Source organism: Ambystoma mexicanum, chromosome 2q (assembly GCF_040938575.1).
Source record: "Ambystoma mexicanum isolate Mex_15411 chromosome 2q, UKY_AmexF1_1, whole genome shotgun sequence".
Classification (NCBI taxonomy): Eukaryota; Metazoa; Chordata; class Amphibia; order Caudata; family Ambystomatidae; genus Ambystoma; species Ambystoma mexicanum.
Window position 1 is genome coordinate 305442303 of NC_090924.1, and position 22563 is coordinate 305464865.

Sequence of the window (22563 nt, forward strand, 5' to 3'; positions counted from 1 at the left end):
TTACGAGATGCTGGCGGTGTTTCCATGATCCCCATTCCCATTGAGTCCCATAGGACTCAATGGGAATGGGGATTAACACCATTCCGCCTCCATGATTCCCAGGAAACCGGGGTTGTAATGCCCCGGTAATTCCGGGAATCACGAAGGCGGAATGGTAATACGAGTCCGGCGGTAACCAGGAGGTTTTACCGCTGCGGTTACCGCCGGACTCGTAACGAGGCCCATTGTCTTATTAGGAGAAACTGTACACTGGTCAATGACCATGTCCCTCTTACCAGTTTACCAAGGCGAAAGAGACCAATCAGAAGGTAATGAAATGGTTCCTCACCGTACACGTTTTCTGTCATCCAGTGGAAAGCCTTCCTTCAAATTAACATAGACCACTTTAGCAGGTTTCTTATCGATAACCCACCAAAAGGCCAACGGGAAGCGTAAAAGCTATGATATATAATGGGGCAAAGGAGGTGACTCAGAATGCAGGGTGAATCCCTGAGCCAGTAGATCATCAGCCTGGGGGAGGTATGGAGAGGAAGCCCTGGTCACACCCCCCTCCCCCTTGGTGCCATTGCATGGCAGGTGAAGTTTCTGGGACCTCTGCTGTGGAACCCTTTCCTAGCTTTTAGAGCCTGAAGCTCTTTCTTGGTTGACTCAAAGTCCTAAAAGTAAAAATCATACACTTCCCAATAGCTAGAGGCAATTTCATTCACCCGATGCTAGTAGCACTTGCCCTGATTCCATGTTGCATAGTTCCCACTTCCCACTGCAGATTTCTCAGAGGTATCAAATGAGTCACTTCAAACGCCCAGCTAGTGTCTTTTCAAGCTCCAGAGACCAACACTAGATAAAATGTTGCAGATGCATGGTTTTGCAATAACATGATTTTCACACATATCACATAAATTTACTAATTCATTGTCTGCCAGCAGAGTTCCCCTCACCAGACATAATGTTGCAAATGCACCACAACCTAGCGCCCTCTGAACATTGAGGGGTAAGCAGATCCCCCAAAGCTTTTCCCAACTCTCATGCTGTAGACGCTTTAGCCTCTGGTCCTGCACTGGTAGTCTTAGAAGGGACACCGTAATGGGAAAGTGGAATTCAAGTTGGAGAACTGACCAGGTGAAGGCTTGGCCTGGCCCGGTAAGGCTGTAGCGGGTCTTGGTGTACCCAAGAGCAGCAACCAATTTCAATCCTGCCCCAGTTACAAGACACAGATGCAGCCACTCTCCATAAATCCAACCGATAGGGAGACCACCAAAAACCCCTGAGACCACAGTCAGCCTGAGTGAGTTGTTGGAAGATGTGGCAGGGAACTGGAGAGCATTGGAGGGCGACATGAGGCCCATTAAATTCACGACAAGAGGCTATACAGGAAAGGAACGGATACTTCAACTAGGAACTCAGGAAAGACTCATATCTACAAAAATATTTCCTGTTGGCAAATCAGTTTACATTTTGCGGAATTCATTATTTAGATGTGCTTTTGTTTATTATTTAAAAAAACATAAAATAAATGTGGAAGGGTGTGAAAATCTATCTAAGTTACACTGATTTGGTCAAAACGTATCTTAATCTTTAACGTTAATAAATGGAACAAAGAAAAAACAAATTAGTAAATACTATTTAATTATTCATAACAACTGATAGCGAGCGAATCTTAAAGGCCATTGCTAGCAAAAACTCAGCAGAAATTTGGGGGATTTTCAATCACTAGACAAATCAGAGACAAGAGGAAGCACAGCGCTGTTCACAAACAAAAATGGTGTCTCACTACACAGCCTTATATGCGGATCCAGACTTTGATTCTACAGCCTATGTAAACAGCTCTACCCCAAGATGGCTAGTTGAATGCTCTCCTGAAATCATTGAGGATTATATAAAAAAAATTGAGCATTTCGAGAGCTGCTGGGCCTGATGGCCTGCATAATGTTATGTTTTAAACTGGTCTGCAATATTGGGCCACAATTCTATATACAATCTTTGATGAAATCTTAGTAAGGCAAATTATTCCCGACTCCTCGAAAACCTCTATTATTGTCCCAATATATAAGAAGGGTGATCGCACTAATCTGCAGAATTACCGACCCATATTGCTATTAGACGCGGCGCCCAAATTATTTGCAAAACTAATTCTGCGTGACTTTAATGCATGGACGAAGGCGACCAATTTGAGAGATTCACAAGAGACTGGTTTGTTGCTGGTTTAGGAACAAATATTAATCTTCTCTGCCTTAATGCCATCAAACACCAATGCCATATAACCAAACAATCAATTTATTTCACGTTTGTGGATCTACCTGCATCGTTCGATTCAATCTCACGCGTTCTTCTAATGGCGAAACTAAAAAGGGACGGGTGTCCACGATCACTGTGTGACATCATCCATGCATTTCATTTGGATACCTCCATTCGTATTCGCCTTACCCTGAGGGATTACTGTCATCTCCAATTTTGACAGCGCGGGGCCTCAAACAAGGGTGCTTACTGGCGTCTGCAATTTTCAATTACTTTATTCAAGATCTTAAGCAGTCCTTTGCAAACATATCTGCTGATTCGCCTATTCTAAATGGTGTACCCATTAAATATTTAATGTACGCAGATGACATTGTGCTTATATCAAAAACACCAGTAGGCCTACAAAGGTTGCTCAGGGTATTTAACTCTTATCTAGACCTGAATCAATTAAAAATTAATACAAATAAAACGCAAATCGAGACTTATTCAGCTTTTAAAACTAATCGCAATGTGTATAACTGGTCCATTAACAAGTCAAAGTTAGAAATAGTTATGAAATACACATATTTGGGAATGATTTTTGAGGGTATTACGCATCCAAAGGCCTATGAAGAGAGCACGGATTGGAAGTTAAATACTCCCATATCACAAGCCAAGATCTTATTATACAGATATGGTAAGTTTACGCTAAAGCCAGCACTACTCTATTGGAATCAAAAAGCAATTCTTTCCATACTTTACGGAGTAGAAACACTACCAATTTGGCAATCCCAGAAATTTGACAGACTGGAAGCGAAATTCTGGAGAAGTATTTTACATCTGGCACAGTGTGTCCCTGGTCCATGGATCTGATACAAATTGGGCTTAATTTCCCTCCATGCTCTACATTATTGGCGCCTTTGCACATTATTCCGTAAATGACTTATCTCAACCCAGTCTAATAATATGTTAAGAATGATCGCAACCTACATGTTTACATCGCCTCATAAATTTGCATTAATGTGGTTGAACAAAGTGTACACTATTCTTGTAGACTCAAGTGTATCTATTGAAATGCTGATTACAAATCCAGATAAAGCAAAGGAATTGATTTATCGATGCGATTGGATTGCCACTAGAGCTAAATGTCTAGAGTACAGACAGAATTGTGATTTTCGATTTTGGCCAGAGAGTGCTAAGATTATGGATTCTTATCTCCTAAAATCACCATCATTAGAGTTACTGACAGCCTTTCTTAGAGTGCGTTTTGATCTTTGGGCTACCAGACAAGTACAAGCAAGACGCAAATTGATACCTCCCCAATTGAAATATTGTAGATTCTGTGTGAATCAAAACTCAGAAGAATCCCTTGAACATCTTATTGCATATTGTCCAGTGTTAACCAGTTTAAGAATAATACACTTTGGACGTTTTGCTCCGATAATAGGACTTCTGGATTATGATTCACGATGGCCTTACTTATTGTGCTCCGGCAAAATCTCAATACAGATAGGGATTGTTAACTTCTTGAAGGCACTGAAATTGGATAGTAACTGAGCCAATTTTGATCAATCTTGATCGATATAAATATGGAATTGTGCATACTTGTGTAATTTGTTCTTTTAATTAGATCAAAGCTTTGTTATGTATGTTGTGAAAAAAAACATTTGCTTTCTTCTTTTATATTGCTGATTTTTGTATGTATATGGCTCGCCAATTTTGTTGCCTATTTTATGACTTTGTTGCCTATTTAATGATTGTGTTTCGATTTGCAAAATGTATATTGAAAAGTTGATTAATTTCAGCTAAAACAATAAAAAAAAATTAAAAAAAATAACAAAGACAAAAATCCACATTACATATATATTAAAAACGCTGATAGGGAACATATTTAGTATTACGTTTTTTCCAATGAACCAAAAATCACATAAAGAATGATATAAACTAAATCTAAATAGATTTTCAATTAAAAACAATATTTGCAAATAAGAGAGGGGAAGGGACAGGAGGAAGTGATGGTAAGATAAGGGTGTTGAGGTGTTATAGAGAAAGGAGAAGTGGTATAGTACAGTGTGACCGGGTCCTGACCCAGTCAGGTGATAAACGGGCGATGCAGGGACACCACTCTCGGTCCTGGCTAGCTGTGCCTGGCTTCAACTGTCAAGTACCACTGGTTATCACCTCATACCTGCCATGCCCTCTTTTGCACAGTGTTAATTTTCCTCTCTTTTAGGGCTCAAGGACCCATAGGTTCTTGTGTGCTTTTTAAGCACTCAATTTGTGCCCAAGTGATATGATATAAGTCATTCATAACGCGCCTGTACACAAGTATTTCTTGGTGCGACAAGACAAGGAAGGGAAGACACAAGGAGGGCAAAACAACGATCTTACTAGGCCTTGTGTCATTCAGATTGCACAAGTGTGGAGGGATCAAGGGGGAGAAGTGCCAGGGGGAAGGGGAGAGTGCAAAGGAACTCTTAAGTTCTGTCAGGGAGGTGGCTCATACGTGCAGAGTGTCAGGGGACTGTAGGGCTGCCGATACCATCCCTAAGTGGTTGGGGGGCCCGGAGGCAGTGCGCGGGTAACTGGTCGTGCAGGAGCCAGGTCTCGTATGTTAAAAGGGTGGCCAGGTAACCAGTATGTGCAGCAGATAAGGACATCAGCGAGGGAGAGAGAAAGCAGAAGCCAGTGGAGAGATTTCAAGTGCTACGTTGTTTTGGAGGAGTAGCACCCTCTCTGCCCCACCCACCCACCCTACCTCTGCTCTCTCTGCCCCGCCCACCCACCCTACTTCTGCTCTCTCTGCCCCGCCCACCCACCCTACCTCTGCTCTCTCTGCCCCGCCCACCCACCCTACCTCTGCTCTCTCTATCCCACCCACCCACCCTACCTCTGCTCTCTCTATAAACTCTGCTCTCTCTAAATCCCAACCACCCACCCTACCTCGGCTCTCTCTACGTCGAAACACCCACCGACCCTACCTCGGCTCACTCTACAATACCTCTGCTCTCTCTGCCCCACCCACCCACCCTACCTCTGCTCTCTCTACCCCACCCACCCACCCTACCTCTGCTCTCTCTACCCCACCCACCCACCCACCCTACCTCTGCTCTCTCTACCCCACCCACCCACCCTACCTCTGCTCTCTCTACCCCACCCAACCACCCTACCTCTGCTCTCTCTACATACCTCTGCTCTCTCTACCCCCACCCACCCACCCTACCTCTGCTCTCTCCATCCCCACCCACCCACCCACCCACCCTACCTCTGCTCTCTCTATCCCCACCCACCCTACCTCTGCTCTGTCTATCCCCACCCACCCACCCTACCTCTGCTCTGCCTATCGACACCCACCCACCCTACCTCTGCTCTCTCTACCCCACCCACCCACCCTACCTCTGCACACTCTAATACCTCTGCTTGCTCTACCCCACCCACCCACCCTACCTCTGCTCTGTCTACCCCACCCACCCACCCTACCTCTGCTCTGTCTACCCCACCCACCCACCCAACCTCTGTTCTCTCCACCCCACCCACCCACCCTACCTCTGCTCTCTCTACCTCATACACCCACCCCCCACCTCTGCTCTCTCTACTGCACACACCCACCCTACCTCTGCCCTCTCTACCATACCAACCCACCCACCCTACCTCTGCCCTCTCTACCCCCACCCACCCACCCTACCTCTGCCCTCTCTACCCCCACCCACCCACCCTACCTCTGCCCTCTCTACCCCCACCCACCCACCCTACCTCTGCTCTCTCTACCCCCACCCACCCACCCTACCTCTGCTCTCTCTACCCCCACCCACCCTACCTCTGCTCTCTCTATCCCCACCCACCCATCCTACCTCTGCTCTCTCTACCCCACCCACTCTACCTCTGCTCTCTCTACCCCACCCACCCACCCACCCTACCTCTGCTCTCTCTACCCCACCCACCCACCCTACCTCTGCTCTCTCTACCCCACCCACCCACCCTACCTCTGCTCTCTCTACCCCACCCACCCACCCTACCTCTGCTCTCTCTACCCCACCCACCCACCCTACCTCTGCTCTCTCTAGGCCACCGACCCACCCTACCTCTGCTCTCTCTACAAAACCTTTGCTCTCTATACCCCACCCACCCACCCTACCTCTGCTCTCTATGCATACCTCTGCTCTGTCTACCCCCACCCACCCACCCTACCTCTGCTCTGTCTACCCCCACCCACCCACCCTACCTCTGCTCTGTCTACCCCCACCCACCCACCCTACCTCTGCTCTGTCTACCCCACCCACACACCCACCCTACCTCTGCTCTGTCTACCCCACCCACCCTACCTCTGCTCTGTCTACCCCACCCACCCACCCTACCTCTGCCCTCTCTACCCCCACCCACCCACCCTACCTCTGCCCTCTCTACCCCCACCCACCCACCCTACCTCTGCTCTCTCTACCCCCACCCACCCTACCTCTGCTCTCTCTATCCCCACCCACCCATCCTACCTCTGCTCTCTCTACCCCACCCACTCTACCTCTGCTCTCTCTACCCCACCCACCCACCCACCCTACCTCTGCTCTCTCTACCCCACCCACCCACCCTACCTCTGCTCTCTCTACCCCACCCACCCACCCTACCTCTGCTCTCTCTACCCCACCCACCCACCCTACCTCTGCTCTCTCTACCCCACCCACCCACCCTACCTCTGCTCTCTCTACCCCACCCACCCACCCTACCTCTGCTCTCTCTAGGCCACCGACCCACCCTACCTCTGCTCTCTCTACAAAACCTTTGCTCTCTATACCCCACCCACCCACCCTACCTCTGCTCTCTATGCATACCTCTGCTCTGTCTACCCCCACCCACCCACCCTACCTCTGCTCTGTCTACCCCCACCCACCCACCCTACCTCTGCTCTGTCTACCCCACCCACACACCCACCCTACCTCTGCTCTGTCTACCCCACCCACCCTACCTCTGCTCTGTCTACCCCACCCACCCACCCTACCTCTGCTCTGTCTACCCCACCCACCCACCCTACCTCTGCTCTGTCTACCCCACCCACCCACCCTACCTCTGCTCTGTCTACCCCACCCACCCACCCTACCTCTGCTCTGTCTACCCCACCCACCCACCCTACCTCTGCACTGTCTACCCCACCCACCCACCCTACCTCTGCTCTGTCTACCCCACCCACCCACCCTACCTCTGCTCTGTCTACCCCACCCACCCACCCTACCTCTGCTCTGTCTACCGCACCCACCCACCCTACCTCTGCTCTGTCTACCCCACCCACCCACCCTACCTCTGCTCTGTCTACCCCACCCACCCACCCTACCTCTGCTCTGTCTACCCCACCCACCCGCCCACCCTACCTCTGCTCTGTCTACCCCGCCCACCCTACCTCTGCTCTGTCTACCCCACCCTACCTCTGCTCTGTCTACCCCACCCAACCACCCACCCTACCTCTGCTCTGTCTACCCCACCCACCAACCCTACCTCTGCTCTGTCTACCCCACCCACCCACCCTACCTCTGTTCTCTCCACAGGAACCCATCCACCCTACCTCTGCTCTCTCTACCCCAATACCTCTGCTCTCTCTACCCCACCCACCCACTCTACCTCTGCTCTATCGACCACGCCCACCCACCCTACCTCTGCTCTCTCTACCCTGCCCACCCACCCTACCTCTGCTCTCTCTACCCCGCCCACCCACCCTACCTCTGCTCTCTCTACCCCGCCCACCCACCCTACCTCTGCTCTGTCTACCCCACCCACCCACCCTACCTCTGCTCTGTCTACCCCACCCACCCACCCTACCTCTGCTCTGTCTACCCCACCCACCCGCCCACCCTACCTCTGCTCTGTCTACCCCACCCACCCGCCCACCCTACCTCTGCTCTGTCTACCCCACCCACCCACCCGCCCACCCTACCTCTGCTCTGTCTACCCCACCCAACCACCCACCCTACCTCTGCTCTGTCTACCCCACCCACCAACCCTACCTCTGCTCTGTCTACCCCACCCACCCACCCTACCTCTGTTCTCTCCACAGGAACCCATCCACCCTACCTCTGCTCTCTCTACCCCAATACCTCTGCTCTCTCTACCCCACCCACCCACTCTACCTCTGCTCTATCGACCACGCCCACCCACCCTACCTCTGCTCTCTCTACCCTGCCCACCCACCCTACCTCTGCTCTCTCTACCCCGCCCACCCACCCTACCTCTGCTCTCTCTACCCCGCCCACCCACCCTACCTCTGCTCTCTCTACCCCGCCCACCCACCCTACCTCTGCTCTCTCTACCCCGCCCACCCACCCTACCTCTGCTCTCTCTACCCCGCCCACCCACCCTACCTCTGCTCTCTCTACCCCGCCCACCCACCCTACCTCTGCTCTCTCTACCCCGCCCACCCACCCTACCTCTGCTCTCTCTACCCCACCCACCCACCCTACCTCTGCTCTCTCTACCTCACCCACCCTACCTCTGCTCTCTCTACCCCACCCACCCACCCTACCTCTGCTCTCTCTACCCCACCCACCCACCCTACCTCTGCTCTCTCTACCCCACCCACCCACCCTACCTCTGCACACTCTGATACCTCTGCTCGCTCTACCCCACCCACCCTACCTCTGCTCGCTCTACCCCAACCACCCACCCTACCTCTGCTCGCTCTACCCCACCCACCCTAACTCTGCTCTCTCTACCCGACCCATCCACCCTACCTCTGCTCTCTCTACCCCACCCACCTTACCTCTGCTCTCTCTACCCCACCCACCCACCCTACCTCTGCTCTCTCTACCCCACCCACCCACCCTACCTCTGCTCTCTCTACCCCACCCACCCACCCTACCTCTGCTCTCTCTACCCCACCCACCCACCCTACCTCTGCTCTCTCTACCCCACCCACCCACCCTACCTCTGCTCTCTCTACCCCACCCACCCACCCTACCTCTGCTCTCTCTACCCCACCCACCCACCCTACCTCTGCTCTCTCTACACCCACCCACCCACCCACCCTACCTCTGCTCTCTCTACACCCAAACACCCACCCTACCTCTGCTCTCTCTACACCAACCCACCCACCCTACCTCTGCTCTCTCTACACCCACCCACCCACCCTACCTCTGCTCTCTCTACACCCATAAACCCACCCACCCTACCTCTGCTCTCTCTACACCCACCCACCCACCCTACCTCTGCTCTCTCTACACCCACCCACCCACCCTACCTCTGCTCTCTCTACACCCACCCACCCACCCTACCTCTACTCTCTCTACACCCACCCGCCCACCCTACCTCTGCTCTCTCTACACCCACCCGCCCACCCTACCTCTGTTCTCTCTACAACCACCCACCCACCCTACCTCTGCTCTCTCTACACCCACCCACCCACCCACCCTACCTCTGCTCTCTCTACACCCACCCACCCACCCTACCTCTGCTCTCTCTACAGTCCTCTGCTCTCTCTACACCCACCCACCCAGCCTACCTCTGCTCTCTCTACAATCACCCACCAACCCTACCTCTGCTCTCTCTACGCCCACCCACCCACCCTACCTCTGCTCTCTCTACGCCCACCCACCCACCCTACCTCTGCTCTCTCTACGCCCACCCACCCACCCTACCTCTGCTCTCTCTACGATCACCCACCCACCCTACCTCTGCTCTCTCTACGCCCATCCACCCACCCTACCTCTGCTCTCTCTACGCCCACCCACCCACCCACCCTACCTCTGCTCTCTCTACGCCCACCCACCCCTGCTCTCTCTACGACCACCCACCCACCCTACCTCTGCTCTCTCTACGCCCATCCACCCACCCTACCTCTGCTCTCTCTACGCCCACCCACCCTACCTCTGCTCTCTCTATGACCTCTCCTCTCTCTCTATGGAAACCCACCCACCCTACCTCTGCTCTCTCTACGACCACCCACCCACCCTACCTCTGCTCTCTCTACGACCACCCACCCACCCTACCTCTGCTCTCTCTACGCCCACCCACCCACCCACCCTACCTCTGCTCTCTCTACGCCCACCCACCCACCCACCCTACCTCTGCTCTCTCTATGCCCACCCACCCACCCTACCTCTGCTCTCTCTACGCCCACCCACCCACCCTACCTCTGCTCTCTCTACGCCCACCCACCCACCCTACCTCTGCTCTCTCTACGCCCACCCACCCACCCTACCTCTGCTCTCTCTACGCCCACCCACCCACCCTACCTCTGCTCTCTCTACGCACACCCACCCACCCAACCTCTGCTCTCTCTACGACCACCCACCCACCCAACCTCTGCTCTCTCTACGATAACCTCTACTCTCTACGCCCACCCACCCACCCAACCTCTGCTCTCTCTACGCCCACCCACCCTACCTCTGCTCTCTCTACGCCCACCCACCCTACCTCTGCTCTCTCTACGACCTCTGCTCTCTCTACGATACCTCTGCCTTCTCTACGCCCACCCACCCACCCTACCTCTGCTCTCTCTACGCCCACCCACCCACCCTACCTCTGCTCTCTCTACGCCCACCCACCCACCCTACCTCTGCTCTCTCTACGCCCACCCACCCACCCTACCTCTGCTCTCTCTACGACCACCCACCCACCCTACCTCTGCTCTCTCTACGCCCACCCACCCACCCTACCTCTGCTCTCTCTATGCCCACCCACCCACCCTACCTCTGCTCTCTCTACGCCCACCCACCCTACCTCTGCTCTCTCTACGCCCACCCACCCACCCTACCTCTGCTCTCTCTACGCCCACCCACCCACCCTACCTCTGCTCTCTCTACGCCCACCCACCCACCCTACCTCTGCTCTCTCTACGCCCACCCACCCACCCTACCTCTGCTCTCTCTACGCCCACCCACCCACCCTACCTCTGCTCTCTCTACGCCCACCCACCCACCCTACCTCTGCTCTCTCTACGTCCACCCACCCACCCTACCTCTGCTCTCTCTACGCCCACCCACCCACCCTACCTCTGCTCTCTCTACACCCACCCACTCACCCTACCTCTGCTCTCTCTACACCCACCCACTCTACCTCTGCTCTCTCTACCACCACCCACCCACCCTATGCCTGCTCTCTCTACCCCACCCACCCATGCTACCTCTGCTCTCTCTACACCACCCAACCACCATACCACTGCTCTCTCTACCCCCACCTACCCTCCCTACCTCTGCTCCCTCCCCCACCCACCCTACCTCCATTCCCTCTAACCCCACCCACCCTACCTCTGCTCCCAATTCCCCTACTCACCCTACCTCTGATCTCTTTAGCCCCACCCAACCACCCTACCTCTGTGCTCTCTACCCTGACCCACACACCCATCCCACCCCCGCTCTACCCACCCACCCTACCTCTGCTCTCCCTACAATCTCTGCTCTCCCTACACACACCCACCCACCCTACCTCTGCTCTCCCTACCCCCACCCACCCTATTTCCACTCTCTCTACCCCCACCCACCCTACCTCCGCTCTCAATTCCCCTACTCACCCTACCTCTGATCTCTTTAGTCCCACCCAACCACCCTACCTCTGCGCTCTCTACCCTGACCCACACACCCATCCCACCCCCGCTCTACCCACCCACCCTACCTCTGCTCTCCCTACAATCTCTGCTTTCCCTACACACACCCACCCACCTTACCTCTGCTCTCCCTATCCCCACCCACCCTATTTCCACTCTCTCTATCCCCACCCACCCTACCTCCACTCTCTCTACACCCACCCAACCTCTGCTCTCTCTACCCAAACCCACCGTCCAAACCTCCGCTCTCTCTAGCCCCACCGACCGTAACTCTTCTTTCTCTACCCCCACCCACCCACCCACCCTACGTCTGCTCTCTCTACCCCCACCCACCCTACCTCGGCTCTCTCTACGCCCACCCACCACCCGTCCTCTGCTCTCTCTACCCACACCCACCTTAGCTCTGCTCTTTCTACACCCACCCACCCTACCTCTGCTTTCTCTACCCCCACCCACCCTACCTCTGCTCTCTATACCATCACCCACCCACCCCACCCCTGCTCTTTCTACTGTCACCCATTCACTTCCCACCCTCTCTACCCTCACCTACCCTACACCCACCCTCTCTAAAATCCCCACCCACCCTACCTGTGCACTCACTACCCCACCCACCCTACCTATGCTCTATGTACCCAAAAACACCCTAGCTCTGCTCTCTCTACCCCCACCCACCACCCTACCTCTGATCTCTCTACCCCAACCCACCCTAGCCCTGCTCTCTATACCCCCACCCACCCACACTACCTCTGCTCTCTCTACCATCCACCCACCCACCTTCCACCCACCATACCTCTGATCTCTCTCCGATACCCACCCACCCTACCTCTGCTCTCTCTACACCCACCCACCATACCTCTGCTCTCTCTACCATCACCCACCCACCCTACCTCTGCTCTCACTAGCTCACCCACCCTACCTATGCTCTCTCTACCCCCACCCACCCTACCTATGCTCTCTCTACCCCCACCAACCCTACCTACCTCTGCTTTCTCTACCCCCAAAACACCCACCCACCCTACCTCTGCTCTCTCTACCCCCACCCACCCTAACTATGCTCTCTCTACCCAAACCCACCCACCTTACCTCTGCTCTCTCTACCCCCATCCACCCACCCTACCTCTGCTCTCTCTACCCCCACCCAACCTATCTCTGCTCTCTCTACCACCACCGACCCACCCTACCTCTGCTCTCTCTACCCCCTAGCCACCCACCCTACCTCTGCTCTCTCTCTACGAACCTCTGCTCTCTCTACCCCCACCCACCCACCCTAACTATGCTCTCTCTACCCAAACCCACCCACCTTACCTCTGCTCTCTCTACCCCCATCCACCCACCCTGCCTCTGCTCTCTCTACCCCCACCCACCCAACCTATCTCTGCTCTCTCTACCACCACCGACCCACCCTATCTCTGCTCTCTCTAGCCCCACCCACCCTATCTCTGCTCTCTCTACCCCCAGCCACCCACCCACCCTACCTCAGCTCTCTCTACCCCCACCCACCCACCCTACCTCAGCTCTCTCTACCCCTACCTCAGCCCTCTCTACCCCATCCACCCACCCTACCTCTGCTCTCTACCCCCACCCAACCTCTGCACTCTCTAGCGCCACCTACACACCCAACCGCTGCTCTCTCTAGCAAGACCCACCCACCCAACTTCTGCTCTCTCTACCCCCACCCACCCAACCTACCTCTGCTCTCTCTACCCCCACCCACCCACCCTACCTCTGCTCTCTCTACCCCCACCCACCCACCCTACCTCTGCTCTCTCTACCAAAACCCACCCACCCTACCTCTGCTCTCTCTACCCCCACCCACCCACCCTACCTCTGCTCTCTCTACCCCCACCCACCCACCCTACCTCTGCTCTCTCTACCCCCACCCACCCACCCTACCTCTGCTCTCTCTACCCCCACCCACCCACCCTTACTCTACGCTCTACCCCCACCCACCCACCCTACCTCTACTCTCTCTACCATAACCCACCCCCCCTACCTCTGCTCTCTCTACCCCCACCCACCCACCCTACTGTTAGGGAGAATTCTCTGTTTAGGCTGAATTTCCTAACCTAGTGAGTCCCCAGCAGATTTGCTGGATTTCTGGAGTCTGTTTTTTTCTCCTGCCAAGAGTGAGACTCTTTTCCTCCCACTCTTGGCCATGATTGGTGGTGTTCCTTTGAATGTTATGTGTTTTATGGGCTATGGGGTCCTTTACTCCATAGGGTCTGGTAGGGGCAATTCGATTGGCCCTGGGTCTGTTGTTCGAGGGGGTGCTGCCCAGTCCAGTTTTGGCTGGTGGCAGTGGATAGTACTTGTTATATTCGACCGCGAAGATTCCTCTATGGGATTTTCCCATTGTTCGAGGCTAATACTTTTTCACATTGGTCTCTAACATACCGCCGGTTTATTTATTTAATATTAATTCACCGGTTGGTATTTTCTGCCAAAATGGCATTTGTGTTCGCCTCTGTAACTCTAACCCAAAGGTCGAGCCCTTTGTTCCACTTTTTGGCAGGCTTCTCCACAGAAGCCTCCAAAATTGGTGCCACTCTGTCTGGGTACCACAGGGGGTGTGGAAGGGGGTTTAGGCACCCTGGACTGAGTTACCTTGGTAACTCAGGTCGCACGCTTGTGTGATTGGCCCAAGTGGTGAGCCAGCCGGCTCACCACTTAGCATGTTTGAGTGACAGCTAGGCTGAGTGAATGGGGGTTTTCTGCATAAAAGCAGGGCTTTGGGGATTGGAACTTCAGAAGTCGCCACAGGACCTGAAAATCCGAAGAGGGAGAAGCTGAGCCGACCTGCTACGACGACACCATAGGTAGAGCCCTGCTGGATCGACTCACCACTTCCCAACGACAGAGGAGATCTCCCTGCTGGAGAGTCTTCTTCCCTTGACTGGTGGGCACAACCAGTTTGCTTTCTTCTTCGCATCCCCGGACGACTCGTGGTCGAATTGCCCGTGCTCTGCACCACGGCAGCCGGATCGCCACTTGCCCCCGGACCGCGAATAAAAGGACCGCTCCTTTTAATTGAGAAACTCAGCGACTGGTCTCTGCCCTGGTAGTGCAACGGACTCCTGTTTCCCTCTACGTCGAGATCCTCTTTTCCTCTGGACGAAGCACCGCCTTGCATCCACTACCAGGAACAACTGCCCCCGCTGGAGCATTCTCACCATTTCAAGGTACAGTGTCCGCCAGGCCTCCTTTTCTAACGATTGCTACAAGGTAATAATAATCCCTTAACCTTCTGGACTGGGCTGGCCGCCTTAACCATCTAACTGGTCCCTTTCTTTGGTCCAATTCTTTTTTGAACCTGTTACGAGACTTTTGTGCACCTTGAACCGTGTGACCTTGGACACATTTTGACCTGAGCCTCTTAAAGTGGGTCCGGCCCTCTGAACTTTGACTTTACGGTTTTAACCTGCCGTTTCTCTCTGACTGTGTTCTGTTGAAAGTGTTGGGATCTGTCCTATCTTTGCCGTGCCTTTTCTCTCCCTTTTTAATCTGTTTGAGTAGAGTGTCATCTTAGTTAAGCGCTCACCGCTGTCTGGAAATAAGTGTTGCCTTTTCTAAGACTTGTCTATCATTCATTGAAGGGAGTGTATATCTTTTAGTGATCGTGTTTCTGAACTGCTTAAACAAAGTGCCAGTGTTTATCTAGATGTGTTTAAATAAATAATTATATCTCTTTTTACACCAAGCTCTGGTCCGTGTTTGCTTGTTCAACTGTGTTCTGTTGACCTATTGTGAATACTATGTATACTGCCTAACTCTTCTTGAGAGAAGTCTCACTGCTCAGATACAGCTACCAGGTAAATCCGGGTGGTGCAGACTGCTACCAATTGGGTTTACTGCTAACTCCTGTAGACTTAAACTTTTTGCAGTGGTCCCAGAGGGAACTGCACAGGTTTCTGCCTAACATCTACCTTTGCTCTCTCTACATCGACTCACCCCCCCTACGTCTGCTCTCTCTACACCCACCCAATCACCCTACCTGTGCTCTCTCTACACCCACCCACCCTACCACTGTTCTCTCTACACCCACCCTACCTCTGCTCTCTCTACTCTACTCCCACCCACTCTACCTCTGCTCTCTACCATCACCCACCCACCCTACCCCTGCTCCCTACCCCCACCCACCCACCCTATGCCTGCTCTCTCTACCCCCACCCACCCACCCTATGCCTGCTCTCTCTATCCCCACCCACCCACCCCCACTATGCCTGCTCTCTCTACCCTCACCCACCCTACCTCCATTCCCTCTACCCCCACCCAACCTACCTCTGCTCTCAATTCCCCTACTCAGCTTACCCCTGATCTCTTTACCCCCACCCAACCACCCTACCTCTGCGCTCGCTACCCTTCAACCACCGACACATCCCACCCCCGCTCTCCCCACCCACCCTACTTCTGCTCTCCCTACCCCCACCCACCCTTCCTCCACTCTCTTTACACCCACCCAACCTCTGCTCTCTCTACCCAAACCCACCGTCCAAACCTCTGCCCCCACACACCCACCCTACTTTTGCTCTCTCTACCCCATCCACCCTACCCCCGCTCTCTCTTCTCCCACCTACCCGAACTCCGCTTGTCCCTACCCCCACCGACCCTATCTCTGCTCTCCCTACACACACCCACCCACCCGACTTCCGCTCTCCTTACCCCCACCTACCCTATCTCTGCTTTCCTTACCCCCACCCATCCACCCCACCACCACTCTCCCTACCCCCACCCACCTTACCCCTGCTCACCGTACCCCCAGCCACCCTACCTCCACTCTCTCTACACCCACCCAACCTCCGCTCTCTCTACCCCACCCACCATCCAAACCTCTGTTCTCTCTAGCCCCAACCACCCACACAACCGCTGCACTCCTTACGCCCACCCACCCTACCTCCGCTCTCTCTACCCCCACCCACTCTACCTCCACTCTCTCTACACCCACCCAATTTCTGCTCTCTCTACCCCCACCCACCATCCAGACATCTGATCTCTCTCTAGCCCCACCCACCCACACAACCTCTGCTCTCTCTATCACCAACCTCTGCTATCTCTACCACACACCCAACCTCTGCTCTCTCTTCCCACACTGACTCAACCTCTGCTCTCTCCCTAACTCCACCCACCCAACCTCTGCTCTCTCTACTCCCACCCATCCAACCAACCTCTGCTCTCTCTACCCCCACCCACCCAACCTCTGCTCTCCCTACCCCCACCCTACCTCCACTCTTCCTACACACACCCAACCAACAACCCGACTTCCGCTCTCCTTACCCCTACTCACCCTACCTCTGCTCTCCTTACCTCCACCGATCCACCCCACCACCACTCTCCCTACCCCACCCACCTTACCCCTGCTCTCTCTACCCCCACCCACCCTATCTCCACTCTCTCTACAGCTACCCAACCTCCGCTCTCTCCACCCCACCCACCATCCAAACCTCTGCTCTCTCCAGCCCCGTACACCCACCCACCCACACAACCTCTGCACTCTTTACCCCCACCCACCCTATCTCTGTTTCCCTTACCCCACCAACCCATCCACCCCACCACCACGCTCCCTACCCCCACCCACCCTACCTCCGCTCTCGCTACCCCCACCCACTCTACCTCCACTCTCTCTACACCCACCCAATTTCTGCTCTCTCTACCCCCACCCACCGTCCAAACATCTGATCTCTCTCTAGATCCACCCACCCACACAACCTCTACTCTCTCTACCAACCTCTGCTTTCTCTACCCCACACCCAACCTCTGCTCTCTCTTCCCCCACTGACTCAACCTCCGCTCTCTCCCTACCCACACCCACCCAACCTCTGCTCTCTCTACTCCCACCCGCCCAACCAACCTGCTCTCTCTACCCCCACCCACCCAACCTCTGCTCTCTCTCCCCCCACCCAAACTCTGCTCTTCTACCCCCACTCACCCTCGGCTCTCTCTATCTAACACCCACCCAACTTTTGCTCTCTCTACCCCTGCCCCGCTTCCGCTCTCTCTACCCCACTCACCCAACATTCGCTCTCTCAACCCTCACCCACCCAACCTCCACACTCTCTATCAAAACATCTGCTCCCTCTACCAGCACCCACCCAACCTCTGCTTTCTCTAACACACCCACCCACCCAACCTCCGCTCTCTCTAACCCACCCACCTAACCTCCACTCTGTCTACCCCCACCCACCCAAACACCCAACCTCCACTCCTATACCTCCACCCTCTCTATCCTCACCCACCCTACCTCCACCCGTTGTACCTCACCCACTCACCCTACATCTGCTCTCTCTACCCAACCCACAGACCCAACCTCTGCTCTCTCTACCAAAACCTCTTCTCTCTCTACCCCAAAACCAACCACTCAACCTCTGGTCTCTCTACACCCACCCCCCAACTGAAACCTCTGCTCTCTTTACCAAATCCCACCCACCCAACCTCTGCTCTCTCTACCCCCACCCACCCAACCTCTGCTCTCGCTACCCCCACCCTACCTCCACTCTCCCTACACACATTCAACCACCCACCCACCCACGCACCCAACTTCTGCTCTCCTTACCCCTACTCACCCTACCTCTGCTCTCCTTACCCCCACCCATCCACCCCACCACCACTCTCCCTAACCCACCCACCTTACCCCTGCTCTCCCAACCCCCACCCACCCTACCTCCACTCTCTCTACACCCACCCAACATCTGCTCTCTCCACCCCACCCACCATCCAAACCTCTGCTCTCTCTAGCCCCACCCACCCACCCACACAACCTCTGCACTCTTTACCCCCACCGACCCTATCTCTACTTCCCTTACCCCACCAACCCATCCACCCCACCACCACGCTCCCTACCCCCACCCACCCTACCTCCGCTCTCTCTACCCCCACCCACTCTACCTCCACTCTCTCTACACCCACCCAATTTCTGCTCTCTCTACCCCCACCCACCGTCCAAACATCTGATCTCTCTCTAGATCCACCCACCCACACAACCTCTGCTCTCTCTACTAAACCTCTGCTTTCTCTACCCCACACCCAACCTCCACTCTCTCTTCCCCCACTGACTCAACCTCCGCTCTCTCCCTACCCCACCCACCCAACCTCTGCTCTCTCTACTCCCACCCGCCCAACCAACCTGCTCTCTCTACCCCCACCCACCCAACCTCTGCTCTCTCTCCCCCCACCCAAACTCTGCTCTTCTACCCCCACTCACCCTCGGCTCTCTCTATCTAACACCCACCCAACTTTTGCTCTCTCTACCCCTGCCCCGCTTCCGCTCTCTCTACCCCACTCACCCAACCTTCGCTCTCTCAACCCTCACCCACCCAACCTCCACACTCTCTATCAAAACATCTGCTCCCTCTACCAGCACCCACCCAACCTCTGCTTTCTCTAACACACCCACCCACCCAACCTCCGCTCTCTCTAACCCACCCACCTAATCTCCACTCTGTCTACCCCCACCCACCCAAACACCCAACCTCCACTCCTATACCTCCACCCTCTCTATCCTCACCCACCCTACCTCCACCTGTTGTACCTCACCCACTCACCCTACATCTGCTCTCTCTACCCAACCCACACACCCAACCTCTGCTCTCTCTACCAAAACCTCTGCTCTCTCTACCCCAAAACCAACCACCCAACCTCTGGTCTCTCTACACCCATCCCCCCAACTGAAACCTCTGCTCTCTTTACCAAATCCCACCCACCCAACCTCTGCTCTCTCTACCATCACCCACCCAACGTCTGCTCCCTCTACTCCCACCCACCCAATCTCTGCTCTCTTTACCCTGACCCACCCACCCAATCTCTGCTCCCTCTTCCCCTACCCACCCACCGACACAACCTCTGCTCTCTCTACCCCTATCCAAACTCTACTCTCTCTATGCCCATCCACCCAACTGACGCCCAACCTCTGTTCCCTTTACCAAAACCCACCCACCCAACCTCTGCTCTCTCTACCATCACCCACCCAATGTCTGCTCTCTAACCTCACCCACCCAATCTCTGCTCCCTCTTCCCCTACCCACCCACCGACACAACCTCTGCTCTCTCTACCCCTATCCAAACTCTGCTCTCTCTATGCCCATCCACCCAACTGACACCCAACCTCTGTTCCCTTTACCAAAACTCACCCACCCAACCTCTGCTCTCTCTACCATCACCCACCCAACGTCTGCTCCCTCTACCCTCACCCACCCAATCTCTGCTCTATTTACCCTGACCCACCCACCCAATCCCTGCTCCCTCTTCCCCTACCCACCCACCGACACAACATCTGCTCTCTCTACCTCTATCCAAACTCTGCTCTCTCTACAGTCTACACCCACCCTCCCAACCTCTGCTCTTCTACCCCCTCCCACCCGTTTCTCTACCCCCACCCAGCCTCTGCTCTCTCTACCCCAACCCACCCTCCCAACATCTGCTCTTTCTACCCCACACACCCAACCTCTGTTCTCTCTACCGCACCCACCCAACTTCTGCTCTCTCTACCCCACCCAACCACTGCTCTCTACCCCCACCCAACCACCCACCCACTCTCTGCTCTATCTACCCCCACCCACCCATTCTCTGCTCTCTCTACCCCCAGCCACCCACCCAACCTCTGCTCTCTACACTCACCTACCCAAACTCTGTGCTCTCTACCCCACCCACCCAACCTCTTCTCTCTCTCTAGTCTCACCCACCCAGCCTCTGCTCTCCATACCAAACCACTGCTCTCTCTAGCACCACCCAACCACCCACCCAACCTCTGCTCTCTCTACCACCACCCACACACCCAACCTCTGCTCTCTCTGCCAACACCTCCGCTATCTCTACCCCAACCAACCGCCCACCTAACCTCCACTCTCTCTACGCCACCCAGCCAAACATCCGCTCTCTCTCTACCCCCAAAAACATACACTCTCCCAACATCTGCTCTCTCTACCCCATGCACCCAACCTCTGCTCTCTCTACCCATACCTATCCACTTACCCAACCTACGTTCTCTATACCCCCAATCCACCCTAACTCCACCATCTCTATTGCCACCATCCCTACCTACCTCCACTCTCTCTACCCCCACCCACTCACTCTCTACTCCCACCCACCATACCCCTACCTACTCACTGTACCATCACTCTCTCAACCACCATCACCCCCTCTACCCCAGCCACCCAGCCTACCACCTCCCTCTATACCCCATCCACCCGCCCTACCACTACTCTCTCAAACCTACCCCCACTGACCCTACACTCACACGTTTTACTCCAACCAACCACCCACCCTACCGCCACACTCTGTACCCACATCCACCCACCATACCACCACTCTCTCTAACCCCACCCACCCTACCACCACTCTCTCTACCCTACCCAACCTCCCCCATTCTCTCTGCCCCACCTCTCTACCCCCACCCACCCAACTCTCTCTACAGCCCACCCACCCCACTGCCACTCATCCTTCCTCTCACACTTTTGCTTTATTTCTTACCCTCTCACTCTCAACCTTTCTCGCTCATATTTCCTCTTCCTCCTCATCAATGGCACCCTCCTCTCAATATTTTCCTCCCTTGCTCTATTCTCTTTCCTACTCATTCTCTTGCACACCCTTGCCCCTTATCGCATCATCCTTTGAATCTGTGCACTGTCCTCCTTGCACCCTGGTGCCTATAAATGCAAAACGCAAAGAACAGCACTACATGCCAAATACTTGTTTTTCTGTGCATCAGCCCTCACACAAACACTGTTTTTTTTACTGTACCCACGTGGGAAAGCTTGTAGGTGAATACCGACCATGGTTCCATCAAAGGAAGATCCCTTCACTTTGTAATAAGTTAAAAAGTCAATGGTGTTGGCCTAAAACATGACTTGTTTGAATGTATTTACTGTGTGAAGAAAATCATATTTTAATATTCCTTTAAGGAATTAAGGGGACACGGCTCCTATCAAAGTGTGCAGTATTGCGCTCTTGTATTGCTCAGAACCGTGGTACTTCCCAAACCAGCAATTAAAAAAATACTGACATACCTCTGGCATATTTTGGATTTCGATAGAAAGTGAACAGTATCTGAAAACAATTAAATCAGGATTGCAACATACGTCTACATTTTAATTAATGTTTTCATATAGTACTTCTCTACTAACATACACATTCTGGAACCTACACAACATTTTGAAAGGATAAAAGGGTGGAATCCTAAAAAAAACACACATTGGCAATGCCACTAGTTTTGGCTTTTGTGTAGTCATGGGAAAGGCAATTGCCAAGCACTGCCGTAGTGGTAATAACTCACCATTGATGGCAGCAGCTGAAAAATGGTGTAGGTACCGAGGCATATAATGTCAGTGCCTGGCAAATACCTAATACATATACACAAGCCAAAACTGTTGGTGTTGCCAATGTCTTTTTTTAACAGGACTTGAATAAAATACACACATAGTGCTTGGAAAATCCAGTAGCTGAAAGCAGACCTGGTTAAGATGTTTGTATTACACCAGTAAGTAATTGTGATGTTTTTTCAGCATCGATGAGCAGGAATGGGAGGGAATAAACATAGGAATTAACATGGCCGTGAGCAGTCAATCGGTGGGTAAACAACACCTACAAGCTTTGTATCCTTCCTCATATGCCATTTCTCCCTAGCTGTAACCTATTTCAATCGTTTTGGCTTATAGGTGGCGCCACCTAATAGCCAAAAGTGTAAAGGCCCACAGGTATCTATTCTGGATTGATGTTTGCCATCACTGACTACTATTACGTGGAATAATACTTGTTGTGCTAACCTTAATTTTGAAATGACCTAATTCCTGGACCACTATCCGAAAACGACATAAATAAATGTAATTTATCATGGACCCAAA